Here is a 15,309-nt window from a genome sequence, read left to right as displayed (position 1 = left end):
GGATTGTGTCGAGGCACAGATCTGGGGAAGGATACCAGAACATTTCTGCAGCATTGAAGGTCCCCAAGAACACAGTGGCCTCCATCATTCTTAAATGTAATATGTTTGGAACCACCAAGACTCCCGATAGAGCTGGCCGCCCGGCCAAACTGAGCAATCGGTGGAGAAGGGCCTTGGTCAGGGAAGTGACCAAGAACCCGATGGTCACTGACAGAGCTCCAGAGCTCCTCTGTGGAGATGGGAGAACCTTTCAGAAGGTTTACCATCTCTGCAGCCCTCCATTAATCAGGCCTTTATGGTAGAGTGGCCAGACGGAAGCCACTCCTCAGTAAAAGGCACATAACAGCCGGCTTGGAGTTTGCCAAGAGGCATCTAAAGGACTCTGACCATGAGAAACAAGATTCTCTGGTCTGATGAAATCAAGATTTAGCTCTTTGGCCTGAATGTTGTTACATCTGGAGGAAACCTGCCACCATCCCTACGGTGAATCATGGTGGTGGCCTCATCATGCTGTGGGGATGTTTTTCAGCGGCAGGGACTGGGAGACTAGTCAGGATTGAGGGAAAGATGAACGGAGCAAAGTACAGAGAGATCATTGATGAAAACCTGCTCCAGAGCGCTCAGGATCTCAGACTGGGGTGAAGGTTCACCTTCCAACAGGACAATGACCCTAAGCACACAGCCAAGACAACGCAGGAGTGGCTTCGGGACAAGTCTCTGAATGTCCTTGATTGACCCAGCCAGAGCCTGGACTAGAACTTGATCAAACATCTCTGGGGACACCTGAAAATAGCTGTGCAGCAGCGCTCCCCGTCCAACCTGACAGAGCTTGAGAGAATCTGCAGAGAATAATGGGAGAAACTCCCCTAGTACAGGTGTGCCAAGCTTGTTGCGTCATACTCAAGAAGACTCGAGGCTGTAATCGCTGCCAAAGGTACTTCAACAAAGTACTGAGTAAAGGGTCTGAATATGTATGTAAACATGATATTTCTGTTTTTTTTAAGTCAAATAACTCACTCACACCTCATACCTACATGTGCATAGGAAAATAGCATAGGAAAATAGAAATGATGCACATCTGCATGGGAGCTGGGTTCTCAAGGAAAGTTGAAGAAGTGATTCAGGTCAGCCTGAAACTGAATTGATTGTTTTGGGTCACTTATAGGAACTGTTGCATATTATATGGCAGCTGGTTCGAATTTGGCCTCTGGCTGCAGGTTAAGCAGACTTAGTCCTGGAGGAGGTCTGTGGCTGCAGTCTGCAGACCTCTGCCATGCTGCCTGGGACCCTGCAGGCCAATGTGATTCAACACCCTCTTATACACATGATTTATCCTCTCCATCTGTCCCTAAGGTGCCGGACGGACCTGTTTCGCAAATGCTATTAAAACTCACAAATGCCTCGCTATTAACATTGCGTGAGAGAGAGAGAGAGAGAGAGAGAGAGAGCGAGAGCAAGCAATAAAGAGAGAGAGTGCATGCTTAAATTGGCGTGTTTGTTAGTGTGGATAATCCAAGTGAATTCCCATCCAAGTGTCAGTGAGCCCAGATCTCTGATGAATAAGAGCATATTTGATGTGGAAGTGCCAAGCGAATGGAGGGCTGAATGGAGGTTGAACTTCAACACAGAGACACACAGCTGCAACCCGCCTGTCTTGGTCCTTGGCCTGGCCTTGGGCCTGCAGCTCTGTTCGCCAGTCCCTCTCATAGTAATAATCACAGACGAGTGTTACCGCTCGGATCTTCTGCTCGCCGTCTGCAACCCTGCCAGCAGTCTGTGCAGCTTCACATAGCCTACACTAAAGCAGGAAGAGTGTGTAGATGGGAGACATTTATTGTAAACACTGCTTGTTTTACTGCTTTGGAGACAACATTTCCCAGATCTATGTTTAGAAAGATTAAGGTTTTACTTTTCAACAGGGCACCTGTTGGTCAGTCATGGTTGATAGATTTCTTGCTAGGTAAAGCACTCAGACTTAATGGTGAGGAAGTGACCGAAAAGCAGAGATGGACGTGGTTGTTTGTAAAGTTGACGATGACAGATACAGTGCTTTCAGAAAGTATTCATACCTTTTAACTTAATCCACATTTTGTTGTGTTACAGCCTGAATTCAAAATGGATTTAATAATTATTTTCTCTCACCCATTTACACACAATACCCCATAATGACAGTGAAACATGTTTGGATTGTACAATATCTGCACATTATTCTTTACAAAATGATTCAAGCTCTGTCAAGTTGGTTGTTGATCATTGCTAGACAGACATTTTCAAGTCTTACCATGGATTTCCAAACCGATTTCCAAACCGTCAAAACTGTAACTAAGTCACTCAGGAACATTCAATGTCATCTTCGTAAGCAACTCCAGTGTATAGTTAGACTTGTATTTAGGTTATTTCACTGCTGAAAGGTGAATTTGTCTCCCAGTGTCTGTTGGAAAGCTAGGAAAACCTGGTTCAACTGGTTTATCTATATTCTGTTCATTTTTATCCCCATAAAACTCCCTGGTCCTTGCCGATGACAGGCATACCCATAACATGACGCAGCCACCACAATGCTTGAAAATATGAAGAGTGGTACTCAGTGATATGTTGCGTCGGATGTGCCCCAAACATAACACATTGTATGCAGAATATGAAGTTAATTTCTTAGCCACATTTTTTGCTGTTTTACTTTAGCGCCTTATTGCAAACAGGATGCATGTTTTGGAATATTTTTATTCAGTACAGACTTCCTTCTTTTCACTCTATCATTTAGGTAAGTTATTTAGGTAAGTTACATTATTATTGCACACAGAGTGAGTCCATGCAACTTAATGTGACTTAAGCAAATTTGTACTTTTGAATTTATTTAGGCTTGCCTGTAACGGTATTCGTCGTCTGAAGAAGAGGAATCATCGGACCAAAGCGCAGCGTGGTAAGTGTTCATGCTTTTTATTGGAACTGAACACTATAACAAAGCGCATAACCAAAACAGTCCTGTAAGGTACTAAACAGAATTGAACTACCCACAAAAACCATGTGGGAAAAAGCTACCTAAGTATGGTTCCCAATCAGAGACAACGATAGACAGCTGTCCAAATTTCTAAAAACATAATTCCACTTTGACATTATGGGGTATTGTGTGTAGGCCAGTGACACACAATCTCAATTTAATCCATTTTCAATTCAGGATGTAACACAACAAAATGTGGAAAAAGTCAAGTGTGTGAATACTTGAATAGCTTAAGGCTCTGTATGGCTCTGAATGTAGCTGTGTGGTGGTCACATCCAGTACACTGTCCAACTCCTCTCCCATTTTCTTTTCTCTCTCTCATCCGCTCCCTCTCTACTTTCTTCTTCTCCCCCTGTTGGGACTATTTGAAAGGCAGCAGCCTCCGGATGTGATGGAAATGGGACTGCTGAATTTAGAGAATAAACTGTCTTTAAATCCATCACTTTTAAGTGTATAGATACCCAAAAATACAACCCCACACACACACACACTGTAACTGTTTCATAGTTGCACAGATTGAGACATGTATATGGTGTGTTTCTTTTGTTGCTGGTACAGAATCGTTATCACTAACCCCAACAGCCTTGAAAATGATTGCCTTTTGATTTTTTTAAGCTTCTCCCAATAGATTCCTGCTGTCGGAGATGAGGCTGATGTTTTTCTATGTTTTCCTTAGCACTGTATGTGGTGTTAAAAAATCTTATTATAAACAGACAGGCATTAGCACCGCTTTCGTGATCAGCCCATTCTTGCCGGCGCTGATCCTCTTGGGAGGTCTGTCAGTTGGCTATCGATACCACCAGGTAAGTTTGCAATCAAACAATTGTCATTGCAGTGTTGTTTTCACAGGGATGATGTGTGGCTGATTGAGATATTTGGAACCGTAAATATCCGAGCCACCTCCCATCGGTTGGATTTATAGACCTCAATCAGCGATGAATTCAAATCTGGTCACAGCAATAGCTTCAATAAAGTAATGGATCAGAGATGAGGCCTGCTGGAATCCCATTAGGCCTGCTGTTGCCTCATCTCCCTCCAGGGAACAAAAACACAGGTCAGGCCCATGGTGGAGCAGCAGTGAGAGTATTATGCTCCTCTGAAATGAGTTCCATGGCATTCTCTGCCACACGGTAAGTGGCTTAGATCGGAGGCCTGTTTCTGACACTGGGAGTGAGGGAGTGCTTTGTTTCCATCCGATACGTGGTGTTTAAAGGATTAAGCGTGGGCTTCGGAGAGGCTGGCCTTTCTTTGAGGTCTCTGATTACTTTAAAGCCCCATCCGTCTACATATCCACTGTTTTAGGGCCCGGGGACCAGAACAGGCTGCCTAGTCCTTCCCAAGTCAAGAGGAAATAAAGTTAATATAAAAGTCTGCCTGCCAAAACCTCAGTGAATTCCTGATGAGGGAAAGAATGCTGCAGGAAAAGAAGACACATTCCCGTTCTTTCTATTTTTTCCCTCACTCCTTCCCTTTTTTGATAAACATGAATACTTCCCTGTGCCGTCCCTCCCTCCTCTTCACTCAGCTCCTCATTCACTTGCACAGTTCTGTCAGAGACTAGGAGAACCATGAAATCTCTCAAGTCCAGATCTCTGGCAGAGAGAGATGTTGAAAAAGAAATAATTCCACTTGCATTTGAGATCTCAGTAATAGTTCAACACAAGCGTTCATCCACTGATAGTTTGTTTATCCATTGTTGGAAAGTTTAATTTGTCTTACTGAAGTCAGAAGATAAATGTAACTGGGTAAGTAGGTTAGGGTGTGTCGAGGGCTTGTGCAGAGTGATTGACTGAAACTGGTTTAGAGTGTTGCAGAGGAAATGTCTTGTTAAGGAGCTTCAGAGATGTTAAGCTGACTGCTGGTTGTTTTCCCTCATGTGATTAATGTCAGTTGATTATCTCCGGTTGGGGGCTGCGGAGCAGAGTTGATTAGATCTACAGCTGCAGATAGGACCGAATGGTCTGGCAGCAATCGTCTTATCTCTGTTTGCCAAATTTGGGTTTGGAGTGTCTCCATTGAACACACACAGAGTGTGTAATATTGTGAGTGTAGTATTTGTGTGTGTCACCTTTTATTGTTTATTTCACTTTTGTTTATCCATTTCACTTGCTTTTGCAACATGTGTTTTCCATGCTAATAAAGCCCCTTGAGTTGAATTGAGATAGAGGTGGTTTCTGCATGACTTGTATTTCTTCCTAAAGTCTTCCCTCACTGCATTGTGGAACTAATTGGGAGTGAAAGGTGATTTGAAGTACACACACACATATTTCCCCTCTCACCCCACATGAGTTCCAGTGTGTGGTCACTAGATGACCTGCCTGTCATCGAGACTGTTTGGTTACCTGGCAACCTCCATTGTTCCAGTGGGAGAGCAGGGGGGGGGGGGGGGCTGATAACATTCCAGGACATTCCATTGAGGACTCAGGTGCCACCCTCTGCCAGGCTCATAGCTCTGTAGTGTGTATGTGCTGAAAGACAGGTGTGCTGGTACGCTGTGCTCTCCGAGCCTTGAAGGGAAAAACCCACACCACATCCATTGAGGCATGTCTTCTTACTCATAGGGACATGTGCAGGTTTGAAGATGAAGACAACGGAGCTAAGCTTCTCAATAACACTCTGAAATATACAGTGCCTTGGGAAAGTATTCGCACCTCTGGACTTTTTACACATTTTGTTGTGTTACATCCTGAATTTCAAATGGAATTAATCATGTTCACTGGCCTCCACACAATACCCCATAATGTGAGAGTGGAATTATGTTTTTAGAAATGTTTACAAAATAATTCAAAATGGAATGCTGAGTCAATAAGTATTCAACCACTTTGTTATGGCAAGCCTAAATAAGTTCAGGAGTAAACAAGTCACGTATTAAGTTGCGTGGACTCACTCTGTGTTTTTGACTGACTATCTCATCTCTGTACCCCACACATAAAAGGACCACAAAGACCAGGGAGGTTTTCCAATGCCTCGCCTAAAAGGGCACCTATTTGTAGAAGCAGACATTGAATATCCCTTTGAGCATGGTGAAGTTATTAATTACACTTTGGATGGTGTATCAATACACCCGGTCATTACAGAGATACAGGCGCCCTACCTAACTCAGTTGCCAGAGAGGAAGGAAACTGCTCAGGGATTTCATCATGATGCCAATGGGGACTTTAAAACAGTTATAGAGATTAATAGCTATAATAGGAGGAAACTGTGGATTGATCAGCAACATTGTAGTTACTCCACAGTACTAACCTAAATTGCAGAGTGAAAAGAAGGAAGTTTGTACAAATAAAGAAATACTCCACATCATGCCTCTTTATTTACAATAAGGCACTAAGGTAAAACTGCAAAAAATGTGGCAAAGAAATTAACTTTAAGTCCAAAGTCCTAGAGGAAAACCTGGTTCAGTCTGCGTTCAAACAGGCACTAGGAGACAAATTCCCCTTTCAGCAGGACAATAACCTAAAACACAAGACCAAATCTACACTGGAGTTGCTTACCAAGACTACATTGAATGTTCCTGAGTGGCCTATTTCTATGTTTCGGCCTCGTATGGTTCTTAATCAGAGGCAGGTGTCATTAGTTGTCTCTGATTGAGAATCATACTTAGGTAGCCTGGGTTTCACTGTGTGTTTGTGGGTGATTGTTCCTGTCTCTGTGTTTGCACCAGATAGGGCTGTTTTGAGTTTTCACGTTTCTTGTTTTGGTAGTTTATTCATGTATAGTGTTTTTATATATTAAACATAAATAACCACCACGCTGTGTTTTGGTCCGCCTCTCCTTCACCTCAAGAAAACCGTTACAATTGGGGAGGCAGGGTAGCCTAGTGGTTAGAGCTTTGGACTAGTAACCGGAAGCTTGCAAGTTCAAATCCCTGAGCTGCCCCTGAACAGGCAGTAAACCCACTGTTCCTAGGCCGTCATTGAAAATATACATTTGTTCTTTTAACTGACTTGCCTAGTTAAATAAAGGTAAAAATTAAAATAAAAAAAAATGTCAAATGCAAAGGTTATTGATTCTGCTCTTCACAAGTCCTCACTGTCAGCCCTAGCTATGGAAACCCTAGTTTAACATAATGGTGTACTGTACACACTAATGTAACATTGGTGTTATAGTTGAAAAGCAGCCTATGTAGGCTTACTCTACCCTACTGTACTCTACTGTACTGAACTCTACTTTACTGTTCTGCACTCTGCTGTGCTCTACTATGCTGTACTCCACTGTGCTGTTCTGTACTCTACTGAACCATCCTGTACTCTACTGTACAGTTCTGTACTCTAATGTACTCTGCTGTCCTCTACTGTACTGTACTGTGTTGTCCAAACTTGTAAAACATAAACATCTATGATTGGTTTTGACCTGCTTGTCAAAATGGTGAATCTCGCAACTCAGACTGAGAGTCAACAACATTCACACACACTCACACACACACACCTGTTCCTGTTTGGAAAAGCATTCCTTCTTTTCAACAAAAAAAACATTTTTTTCATCCTATCAATGTATAAAAATTTTAGCCCAAATATCAGATGGTTACTGTTGTTGGTATTTATTAAGCATTGATATGATGATTGGATTTGTTAAATAGCCATCATTAGCCGGCTTCCACCCGGTTACGCAACCCTGCACCTTAGAGGCTGCTGCCCTATTTACATAGACTTGGAATCACTGGACACTTTAATAATATTTAAATAATGTTTACATACTGCTTTACTCATCTCATATGTATATACTGTATTCTATTCTACTGTATTTTAGTCAATGCCAGTCTGACATTACTCAATCCATTCTTTATATATTTCTTAATTAAATCATTTTACTTTTAAATTTGTGTGTATTGTTGTGAATCTTTTTTAGATACTACTGCAATGTTAGATGCTACTGCACTGTTGGATATAACACAAGCATTTCGCTACACCCGCAGTAACATCTGCTAAATATGAGTACGTGACCAATACGATTTGATTTGATTTGAGTGGCGGAAGAACTACAATGTCAAATCAAATATTATTTTATTTTTGTATTTGTGTTAGATAGAAATTGATTATTATGTTAGGTAGCAATATTGTTCAATAAATAAAGGCTTTACTTTTTCTAAAACATTGTAAATTGTTTAAATTGTTGCTGACAAACAAATTGTGTGACAACCAACCTCGGGATGTGTTTAATAGCTGTGTTTAATGGCTTATAACTCCATGTTGGAATAAGATATGAGAGTAAAATCTATCCCTATTTCAACCCAATATTTCTCCTGATATTGAAAATGTCCATGTACAATATACTGCACTGGTGCTGAGAAATACACAAATTAGTCAAAAGTGTGACAACCAACCCCGGTCTCTTCTACATGTTGTGATTTAATGACAAGTTGTTTGATTATTTTCCAATATGCAGCATGACACATTGGCCAGAGGGAAGAGGAGATAGGATAGAAAGGCTAGCACAGGAAATACATCTCCACCTAGTCACGTTACTGTAAGGGTTTTCCTCTGGTGAAAGAGAAGCGGACCAAAATGCAGCGTGGTGGTTATTCATGTAAAGGAACTCGACATGAAATAACTAACAAAAACAATGACAGTACCCCCCCCCTCAAGGTGCGGACTCCGGCCGCAAAACCTGAACCTATCGGGGAGGGTCTGGGTGGGCATCTGTCCGCGGTGGCGGCTCTGGTGCTGGACGTGGCCCCCACTTCACCGTAGTCTTAGTCCCCCACCTTGTCCGCTTCCGTGGCCGCTCGGGACAGATGGGCCCTTCAGACTCCGGCAGCGCCGGACAGGCGGGAGCCTCCGGCAGCAGCGCCGGACAGGCGGGAGACTCCGGCAGCAGCGCCGGACAGGCGGGAGACTCCGGCACCACAGGAGAGGAGGAAGGCTCTGGCATATCCTGGCTGGCTGGCGGTTCTGGCAGATCCTGGCTGACTGGCGGATCTGGATGAGTCTGGCTGACTGGCGGTTCTGGCAGATCCTGGCTGACTAGCGGATCTGGAAGAGTCTGGCTGACTGGCGGATCTGGAAGATCCTGGCTGACTGGCGGATCTGGAAGATCCTGGCTGACTGGCGGATCTGGAAGAGTTTGGCAGACTGGCGGATCTGGAAGAGTCTGGCTGACTGGCGGATCTGGAAGAGTCTGGCTGACTGGCGGATCCTGGCAGACTGACGGCTCTGGCTGCTCCATGCTGACTGGCAGCTCTGGCTGCTCCATGCTGACTGGCGGCTCTGGCTGCTCCATGCAGACTGGCAGCTCTGGCTGCTCCATGCAGACTGGCAGCTCTGGCTGCTCCATGCAGACTGGCAGCTCTGGCTGCTCCATGCAGACTGGCAGCTCTGGCTGCTCCATGCAGACTGGCAGCCCTGGCTGCTCCATGCAGACTGGCAGCTCTGGCTGCGCTGAACAGGCAGGAGACTCCAGCAGCGCTGTAGAGGAGGAAGGCTCTGGCAGCGCGAAACAGGCGGGAGACTCCGGCAGCGCAGGCGAACCGGGGACACCGTGCGCAAGGCTGGTGCCATGTAAGCCGGCCCAAGGAGACGCACTGGGGACCAGATGCGTAGAGCCGGCTTCATGGCATTTGGCTCGACGCTCAATCTAGCCCGGCCGATACGCGGAGCTGGAATATACCGCACCGGGCTACGCACACGCACTGGGGACACCATGCGCACCACAGCATAACACGGTGCCTGCCCGGTCTCTCTAGCCCCCCGGTAACCACAGGAAGTTGACGCAGGTCTCCTACCTGGCTTCGCCATACTTCCTGTGAGCCGCCCCCCAAGAAATTTTTGGGGCTGACTCTCGGGCTTCCATCCGCGTCGCCGTGCTGCCTCCTCATACCAGCGCCTCTCCGCTTTTGTCGCCTCCAGTTCTTCCTTGGGGCGGCGATATTCTCCGGGCTGATCCCAGGGTCCTTTACCGTCCAGTTCTTCCTCCCATGTCCATTCCTTCTCTTGCTGCTGCTTTGGCTGCAGCTGCTGCTGCACCTTGGGGCGGCTACACTCCACTGGTTTAGCCCAGGGTCCTCTCCCGTTGAGGATTTCCTCCCATGTCCAAGAGTCCTGTGTCTTTGGCCGCTGTTGCTGCTGTCCGTTACCACGCCGCTTGGTCCTGTTGTGGTGGGTGAAAACATAGAAACATACAAAGTAAACTATGGTCAGGGTGTGACAGTTATAGAGGTTTCAAGTGCCTGCAGATGACCAACATATCTGAAACCACATCTGTGTGGCTCAAAAAGTTATTGAGCGACAGTAGCAGTTCATGTCTAAAAGGTACTTCTGGATTGTCCTTGGTATCTGAGGGACCCTATCTCAGCACTCGCTAAACTCACTTTGAAATAGCACTCCACCATGAACAAGTTGGCATTTGCTCATTGTCCTCCATGGTGAGATTCTAGACATGCCAACTGTGCTTGAAACTCTGTTTGCTGAATGCTTTGGCAGGATTCCTTGAAGACATACCCCAGAATGATGTCTGTCATTATGAATTCAGATCATTGAAACAAAGGAGGACTTGTACTATTCAAAATCGGATGGCATGGCTTTCTAGGGAGGGACAGTTGCTGTACAGAAAGATTCAAAGACCAGTTGATGTTTTTATAAATATTCCTTCTATAACTGCAGCTCATGCCTAAAGCCTGTTTTTAGGAAGAAAAATGTATGTCACTGAGCAATGCGATACTGTTGCAGTTATTTTTTTTTTATCATGACGCTACTGTGACAGGAAAAATACATATTTATATGGGGGAAAGTGCTGTGTTATGTACACAGTTGCTAGCACTGTGGAACGAGGTACATTTTATTGCCAAGCCATGAAAGATGTTGTCATAGTTTTGGCTTAGCTTCATTTAGTTTAATAGGCATCAATGCTGCAGATTTTAACATAATGGAATAGAAGTTGCATCAAAATATCCTCAAAGTAATTAAGCATCATAGCCCTCCCCTCATCTTTTGAAATGCTGAATGGGAGTCCCATAAACAAAAGATCTTTGTGCTTTCCTCCTAATACACATTCAGGATCTCATCTCGTGACCCTGTGAGGCAAATTGATAACAAACTTCCATCTGGCTTTGTAATGAAAACAGTGGAAAACTACATTGATTCTGTCCATTTAGATGTCCTACTGGTTATGGTTTGACCTGACCGGGTTGACCAATAGACTTGGGGTTGACCTCACTAGATTAGACCACCAGATCACCCTCAGGTTTCCATGGCTGCAGCCCAAACACAGAGATTAGGCTTGTTAGGGCTAGAGGTTGGTGTGGAGTGATAGGATACAGTTTTAGGACAGGTTCCAAGTCTAACAGACTCTCGCCTCCACACCCTTCACCATGCCTGAGCTGGTTAAGGACTCATCTCCTATCTTTAAAATTGATTCTAGCTTGCATTCTCTATTGCTGTTTTGCTAACTGTGTTTTCCCATTACTTCCTGCTCACTCTGCTTATGCTGCCAAATGGAGGATGACCTCATGCAGAGGGGGAAGTGGGGCTGGAGACGTACCATCTAGGTCCTGCAGGAGGACCGGGGACCAGCGGGAGGAGCTGGTACAGGGACCAGTGGAGGCTGATGAGGGGAGGACGGCTCATAATAATGGGTGGAACAGAGCGAATGGAATGTCATAATTCCGCTCCAGTCATTACCACGAGCCTGTCCTCCCCAATTACGGTGCCACCAACCTCCTGTGAGGGAGAGACGGAGAAAGGCACAGAAAGAGAGTGGGGAGAAAGGGATCAAGTGATTTATTCGAAGCTGTACATTCAAGCGTCACATGAGAGGTTAATTGTATGACATGGAAAAAACCTTGGCCACCATCACAACGAATGAGAATCCACATAAAAGTTTAGTAAACAAATTTCATTGTGGTCTTCATGAAACGAAGACCGAGGTGGTGAGGTAGAATTTACAAAGGAAGGGAAACTGAGAAACGAAGAGAGAGTACAACTATATGGACAGATGGGGAGGACTTTGACAAGAAAAGGAGGGAGGGGGAGTAATACCTATAACTGAATGATAAAAGAGAACCATAAAATCCTGGAGTGCTGGAGTGAGGGCAGAAAGGGGACATTGTTTGTGTTCACAGCTCACCACTCTTAAAGAATTACACACTGGAGGCTCTGAATTCCAAGGAGTACGTTGAGAATTGTGAGTGACAGCGGGCTCAGGCGGCCATTGTCATGAAAGGTTCATTCTACTGTTGTGAGGCCCAGATCACTGGCTTGAATCTGAACCCAATTACTGGATTAAAAAGTACAGAGAAACCCCTGTGATCCTTTTAATAATCCCTGTTTGCTTGGAGAACTGTCGTGGGGCCGGGCTGAGTGATTACACAAGATCTGATCCCCTGGGCCTACCACGGTGGCACAACATGGGCAGAGAGAGAGAGAGAGAGAGAGAGAGAGAGAGAGAGAGAGATGCATCATAGAGAGAGAGAGAGAGAGAGAGAGAGAGAGAGAGAGAGAGAGAGAGAGAGAGAGAGAGAGAGAGAGAGAGAGAGAGTGTGTGTGTGTTTGTCCAACTGCGCACTGACCATGCCAGAGGTAGCTAATAACCTACCTGTGACAGACATCATGCATAGATTTACAATGCTCTCTGTATGAGAGCTCCACCGTTACCATAACAGGCTCTTATGACACTGTAATCTCTGTAAAATCCAATAGAACTCACCTCTGTTTGCCCAGAGGGAAAAGCTTATGAGATATGAGCAGGGTGTTTGTACAGTATGGACGTGCAGGCGTTGTCTTGTGCCTACCACGGCAGACCATTTCCATGGAAATGTGATGTATGCCTACTCACATATACTCAGCGTGAACTCACGCATCTGGAATCTTTACTGTTTCCTACCGGCTGAATCCGCTTTGCCTCAAACTCTGACTGCCATAAGTAATAAAACATATTAGCGAACCTAAAACACAAAACAGTCAAGCTCGGCAAACATGAACGGAATCGCTTGTCAGCGCTGACTTATAACATAATAGTCAATAGCTCTCATAATCTGTGTTTCTAAAATATAATTCACATTTCCCTTCTTTCCTGGTTAGAGTTGACAGACTAAACATTCACCCTGAAGAGTGGTCATACGATAAAGACAGCCATGTCCCGTGGGGGAAAGGGCAGGGGGGGCTGCTTTGTTGGTTTAACTGAATCATCTAGAAAAAAGTAACTGGTTCAGGGAGAGAGGGGAAGAGAGAGGAGCCCCAAGGCCACTGACCCCCAGGACCTGTGTGTGGAGACAGGGTTTTTTAAAGGGAGATGTTTTCAAAATTTTACAGGACCAAAATGTTTTTACAAAGCGCCCTCGTGAGTCTCTCTCTCCTGGGTGAGGCGTGAATCCCAGGTCAGGGCAGGAACAACCGCTCCACTGTACTCCTGGCGGGAGTCAGTCCTGCAGAAATCCTGACCAGGAGCCTATTTTTTACAACATCTCATTAGGTCCTTCTAATTACACACGCTGAAAGAGAGGTGGAACCGGAGGAAATTTAGAAAGTAGACAATGCTGAAAAGAAATCTCAAATCTCATTGAAATATGATTAATGGTTCTAATTGGTCTGTTGATGCTCAATGTTGTATAAATGTATGATTGTAGAGACAATCCCAGAGAGGCATGAGTGTGTGAGAGGGAAAACTGAGCTGAGGAACAAAGTAAAAGGAGCAGAGGGGAACAGAGGGATCTTAGTCGTTTTGATGCCAAACACACACAGAGGAAATCTCTTTCTCTCCTGCTGTGACACAGTTCATGTTGCCCAAAGCCAGAGTGATACCATCAGTGGAAACGGCATGGCTGCAGCCTGACGCACTTACACCTACAGGACTGTTTCTACCAACAAGATATAAGACCCCTTCATCATCATTCCCAGTTTAATGTGGCTTCTACTACCAGGCAAACTCCTGTAATTGACCATAACTTTGGCCTCAATTCCCTGTTCTCTCAACATATCCCTGGAGCACCTCGGAGAGAAGATGGATGCGTCAGAAAACCCATTCATCAGCAACACAGACTGCTGGTCGCTGTTTAATGTGAAAACCTCATGAATCTGTCATCTCATATTCTAGCTCCTGGAGGCGTAAAGCAAGCTGTGATGAGCCATGCCAAAATAATTCAAGGATGGGTGATAAGAGGCCAAAGTGTAAACCTTTGCTAGGTATGTGTGACATTCACAGTGAGGAAGCATACACACCCACTTGGGGACAACAGCAGACACATTGTCTTTGAGAGAGCTCGAGTTCTGTCCTTGCTGGTAGATTCCACAACTTTCCAGAAGGCGCTGTGTCTCTGAGTGGGACTTCTGTTTCAGCGCCAGTGGAGGGTCACTGGGAGAATGAGCTGAGACGTGCATTAGAAAAATCCAAATGTCCACATAGCCCCCCCCCTAACTGGGATGTGGGCAGGGAATGAATGAACACCGTCATCTCTGCCACAACATGCCCCAACATCTCAGGAATTCCTCTGCCTGCCTGTGGGTTATAATCACACCACTAATAAGGATAAATATGTCTCTGTTCAGGTGAGTTTCATCAAATCCTATATGATGGAAAACAGTCCAGATGGAGAAGTTGGATGGCATCCATTGCAACCCATACCTTAATTACTGTGTTTTTTAGAGACTGGGATAATCCACGTGGACTACTGGAAACTGCTTGCATTAGATATACAATAGCCTACAGTCGTGGCCAAAAGTTTTGAGAATGACAAAAATATTAATTTCCACAAAGTTTGCTGCTTCAGTGTCTTCAGATATTTTTGTCAGATGTTACTATGGAATACTGAAGTATAATTACAAGCATTTCATAAGTGTCAAAGGCTTTTATTAACAATTACATGAAGTTGATGTAAAGAGTCAATATTTGCAGTGTTGACCCTTCTTTTTCCAAATCTCTGCAATCCGCCCTCTCATGCTGTCAATTAACTTCTGGGCCACATCCTGACTGATGGCAGCCCATTCTTGCATAATCAATGCTTGGAATTTGTCAGAAATGGTGGGGTTTTGTTTGTCCACCTGCCTCTTGAGGATTGACCACAAGTTCTCAATGGGATTCAGGTCTGGGGAGTTTCTTGGCCATGGACCCAAGATATTGATGTTTTGTTCCCTGAGCCACTTAGTTATCACTTTGCCTTATGGCAAGGTGCTCCATCATGCTGGAAAAAGCATTGTTCGTCACCAAACTGTTCCTGGATGGTTGGGAGAAGTTGCTCTCGGAGGATGTGTTGGTACCTTTATTCATGGCTGTGTTCTTAGCCAGAATTGTGAGTGAGCCCACTCCCTTGGCTGAGAAGAAACCTCACACAAGAATGGTCTCAGGATGCTTTACTGTTGGCATGACACAGGACTGATGGTAGCGCTCAC

This window comes from Oncorhynchus masou, chromosome 32 (genome assembly GCF_036934945.1).
Source record: "Oncorhynchus masou masou isolate Uvic2021 chromosome 32, UVic_Omas_1.1, whole genome shotgun sequence".
NCBI lineage: Eukaryota > Metazoa > Chordata > Actinopteri > Salmoniformes > Salmonidae > Oncorhynchus > Oncorhynchus masou.
The sequence above is the reverse complement of the archived record's forward strand: the minus strand, read 5'-3'. Positions refer to the sequence as shown.